This window comes from Nelumbo nucifera, chromosome 5 (genome assembly GCF_055504915.1).
Source record: "Nelumbo nucifera cultivar China Antique chromosome 5, China Antique-T2T, whole genome shotgun sequence".
NCBI classification, from domain to species: Eukaryota; Viridiplantae; Streptophyta; class Magnoliopsida; order Proteales; family Nelumbonaceae; genus Nelumbo; species Nelumbo nucifera.
Window position 1 is genome coordinate 19,881,530 of NC_142653.1, and position 5,044 is coordinate 19,886,573.

General features: G+C 35.2%; 1 pseudogene across 1 annotated transcript; it reads left to right on the top strand.

Moving 5' to 3' along the window:
* LOC104595638 (putative jasmonic acid carboxyl methyltransferase 2) lies at positions 1-4,720 on the top strand (annotated as a pseudogene). Its single transcript, XR_016076819.1, has 4 exons — positions 1-51; positions 187-590; positions 833-1,090; positions 4,305-4,720. The product of XR_016076819.1 is annotated as a putative jasmonic acid carboxyl methyltransferase 2 (transcript).
* Positions 4,721-5,044: the final 324 nt, after the last annotated feature.

Genomic DNA, 5,044 nt, shown 5'->3' on the forward strand with positions numbered 1-5,044 from the left:
ATGGACGAAGGGACTGGAGAGACCAGTTATGCCAAGAACTCAGTGGTTCGGGTTAGCCTCCACAGATTTTTCTTTTTCTTTCTCTTCAGGTTTTGATCGATTTTGATGCCGTCATAGGATGCATCTTATAGCTTCAAACCATTTATCATCTGTTTTATTTAAATTTTGTTCTAATGATTTTTACAGAATAAAATCATATTGGTTGTGAAGCCAATAATAGAGGAAGCTGTATTAAGTTTCTACCGCAGCACTTATACTATGCTGGCGGTATAGCGGATCTGGGATGTTCATCGGGACCCAATACTATGCTGGCGGTATCTGACATTATGGACGCCATCTGCCGGATATGTCGTCAGTTGGGAGACCCGTCACCGGAATTTCAGGTGTTCTTGAACGATCTTCCGGGGAATGACTTCAACACTCTATTCCGGTCAATTCCGGCATATTATAACAGTATCAAGGAAGAAAGGAGAAGTGAATTTGGGCACTGCTATTTTGCAGGTATGCCAGGTTCCTTTTACGGGAGACTATTTCCAAGAAGGAGACTACACTTTGTGCATTCTTCTTCTAGTCTCCATTGGCTCTCTCAGGTAATTAAGCAAGCACCTAGAATTCTGAAACTCAATCCATTGAAGCTTCATTACTTGATGATTAGAGATAGAAGATTCCAACATGACACCGTTTTGTATGTAAAAATCTACAGTTTTATCCACATATACATGAATCTACATGACTAGAAGCTGGTATTAGTTAGCCTAGACATCACTAACCCAAAAATGACGGATACATGAAAGCAAGGTTGATCAACTGAGTGTTGGTTTTCAATTTTCAGGTGCCACATGGTGTTGGCAGCAAAAACAAGGGGAAAATCTTCATATCGAAGACAAGCCCGCCTTGCGTTATAAGCGCATACGCCCTGCAATTCCAGAAGGATTTCACGTCATTTCTGCATTCACGTTCAGAAGAAATGGTTGCAGGAGGCCGTATGGTTTTATCTTAGGTGGGTAGGAGGACTGCCAATCCCACCACTGAATAGAGTTGCCATCAGTGGGAGTTTCTAGCACAAGCACTGCAGACTATGGTTATCCGGGTAACTGTTAATTTCTTGTCCATTATTTTATTCTATTGACAGGACTTAAAAGTGAGAGCAAATCAGCCCCCCACAGGTTGCCCCCCACAATGTCCCACAGCACATTCAAGCCTTGTATTATGAACATCTCCCGATGATGATATCAGAAATGATGATGTCATCGGGAGATGTTTACAGTACACGGCCAGGAATGTGCTGTGGACGTTGTGGGGGACAATCTGCTGGGGGCTGATTTGAACTCCTTAAAAGTGCAGCTGCAATCTCCCCCTAACTTTCTAAAATAGTTCAAACTTGGAAGGAGACCTATTGAAAAATACTACCCATGTAGTTATTTTTGATAAAATGTTTATTTTTCAATTTATTTTTTATTTTTATTTTTTACTTCAAACCCTTTTAATCTCTTTTCCTAAATTGATTTATTTTTCAAAATTTTCTTTTAATTCAAACTTTTTTTTTTCTTTGTATTTATCACAACACACTAACTTTTCAATATAGGTGGAAATAACAGGACTCAAATCCGTTTCCTGCTGGGATTACCCAGCTAACATGCCAACCGAGCCACCACTCAGTTGGCAGGCAAAGCTAAAACTTTAAACTCTCTATTTTTGTTATTTATAATGTTTGTATTGTTTTTCTGTAAAAACCAATCTCAATAATAACTGCATAGGTATTTTGGACATTTTCATGATTCTTATTAAAAGAATTTAACAGAAGGATCTACTTAATTACATGTTAAAAAGTTCAGGGGAGATATATAATTAAAATTACCAAACTTTAAGAGATGTTTCAGTAATAATCAGAAACTTGAAAGGAGGTTTTAGCAATTTACCCTTCAATATAAAACCAAAGAAGAAATAAAGAATGCTAAGATAGCCAGATAGGAAATAAAGAAATTCACCTACTTGTAGTAGTCAATAAGAAGACATTACAAAAAGGGGTCCGGATGTAGTAGGCATGTTAGGTAAGCACAATGAGTAAGCACGTAATAGCTATGTGACACATGTAGTCGTAGCTAAAGCGCCTTTCATTCTAACGTTTTTGTTCCGTTAGACCGAAATTATCCATTATTTTATTATCTTTGTCAAAATAATTAAAAAGAAAAAAAAAGAAAAAAAGAAAATGTAAATGAGTACTACATCCATTATTTTATTTTTAATTATTTTGACAAAGATAATAAAATAATGGACAATTTCTGTCTAACGGAGCAAAAACGTTTAGATGAAAGACGCATTAGCTAAGACATGTGTCTTACGGCTATTACGTGCTCACTCATTGTACTTACCTAACTTGCCTACTACATCCGGACCCTACAAAAAGTAGGTTCAAAATAGTCTTTCAGGTATGACACTATTTTGCCCTTGTAACTTTCTTTTTGCTAAAATAATTCTAGCTCTCATATGTTTACTCTTTCAACAGTCCTCTTGAGAACACCTTGAAACGATCTGTGCATTAGGGTAGTTATTTAGATAAACGAATAGAATCCTGAATGTCAATCTTATAGTTTTACTTTAACCGTCAACCCTGTTAATAGTTGCAATCTAGAAATTTAGAGGAATTTTGGTGCCACCCTTGAGAATTGGGGTGGCTATCTTTAATGGAGTTCGAATCTCCTATCCACAAGAATTCTACCTACACCTACCCACAGATGTTTTACATGCTATGTTCCTGATGTACAGTTTGTAGTGTCATGTGGGTAGACGTGGATAAGATTCTTGTATCTTTTCAAATAGTAACGTGCAAAATAAATGTCAAAGATATAACATTAGAGATATAGGATTTTAATTAAACGCAATAGCAGTCATAAAATATGGGTACAGATATTCCTCATATCGGCTCACAGATATTCAACCTCTCACTATGGGCACATGGAGTCTAGATCCAGTTATAACACAAATGCCCAAACTTGGCATTGTGACCCATGTGTGATCCACACAACATGGGTCCCATGTGCATAAAAAACTGACATGTTCATTCATGATTGATCACATAGTCAGATTCGAACATCCCAATAATGGAAAATGTTTCCAATGCACGCTGATTTATGGAGTGTCAATGTGAACTCAGCAAAAAGCACATGCTATTTGGAACGTGAAATAAATAGATGTGACAAGAGATCAATTTTTCTGGGTCCACGCACATTGTTCGAGAGTTAGTGACTAAAGTTCTTCTCATCTTCAAAGTGAATTACTTTTCAAAATATTTGATCTAGGGGGAGCTTTTTTTTCTCAAAATTTGAATATTCATTATCTGAAGTTTTTTTTTTGTATGTACTTCAAATTTGACCAATTAAGATATCTAAAAATAATATATATATATATAGACCTTTATTCTACTTCACTATTCTTTAGATCTAAAAACTAAGAATAATCAATTAATAACAATTACAAATTAAAAAAAGAAAGGGTATAGATCCATAAATTGACCGATGAGGTAAGTTCATTCATTAATAATTCATAGATTAAAATGCCAGAAAAATGTTTAATTCCCTCCCATATCTTACATCTATATAGTACCTTAGTAACCCTCCAACGAAATAAGAACATGGAAATGAATTAAAGCAGAACACATGTTTTTTTCAAGATATTTTCACTGCACACATGTGCATGCTTCATTAGGGGTCACAGGAGTGACCTCATCAGATGCCAAGACATATTCTTTTCTGTATATTGATATTTTAAATCTCACATGTGTTTGCAATATATGTTTAACGTTGCTATTACTAGCTAAGTAGCTGCTAAACGTTAGCTAGGGGTGCAAATGGATCGGATCATCCGAGATCCGAGATCCGGTCCGATATATATATATATATATATATATATATATATATATATATATATATATATATTATTTATTCATTTATAAATATATTTTTATAAATTTATTATATTATTTATTTTTTAATAAAAAATATGTATATATATATGACAAAAATAATTAAAAAATATTTATATTTTTTGTTTTTTATTTTATTTAAAATAGTATATTTTATTTGATATAAATAATATTTTATATTATACATTTAATACATATCTATCTCCGACTTCATTTGGGTCGGGGAAGCCGAGTATCGAATAGGGGCAGGAAAGTTGACATCCTAGACGTAAACCTTTCCCACGGTGTAGCAAAAGATGAGGTTGGTTGGTTGCTTCTGGGATTTCGCTCAGTAGCTAGGTCTGATGGAAATAAACAAGTAATTAATTAAATTGGTTGACAGGGACTAGTTGAAGAACAGAAGTTGGATTCGTTCAATGCTCCCTACTACTCACCCAGTGCAGAAGAGCTCAGATCAGCTATACAGAGGGAAGGTTCATTTGCAGTTGATCGGCTGGACATCCTTGAGATCGACTGGGATGGGGGTGATCATGATACAGCAGCAGCAGCAGCAGCGGAAACAACTGATGAGAGTGGTGCTGAGAGAGTGATGAAGACGATACGGGCGGTGGTGGAGTCCATGCTGACAAGCCACTTTGAAGGGGAGATGATGGACGAATTGTTCCGAAGGTACAGGGATTTACTAAGTCATTACATGTCCACCTCCAACAATTCCACCAAATACACTAACATCATTATTTCCATGTCAACAAAATTAAGCTATTAGAAAACATATATCCATCATATCTTCTTCTTCCACTCTCCTCCTTTTATCAAAAACAAATAATCCAACGGCTTGTTACGTTCATTCAGATTTGCTCCTCACTCCAACTTCACAATAGGTTGCAGTTATGCATTAGGTTCAGGTTCGATTTGGAAAGAATACAAATATAAATATATATAGTATAAATGCATACAAAATATAAGATTTTGCATTCTACATATTTGTATAATATTTGTATTTCTTCCAAATTAAGCCTTAAAAATATCTATTCATGAATGAGAGTGTGGTTTTTAAAACTGATTTTGCGGAATCGCTGGTTCAGTGATTTGTTGACCAAAATCAATGATTTTGCGAAAAAA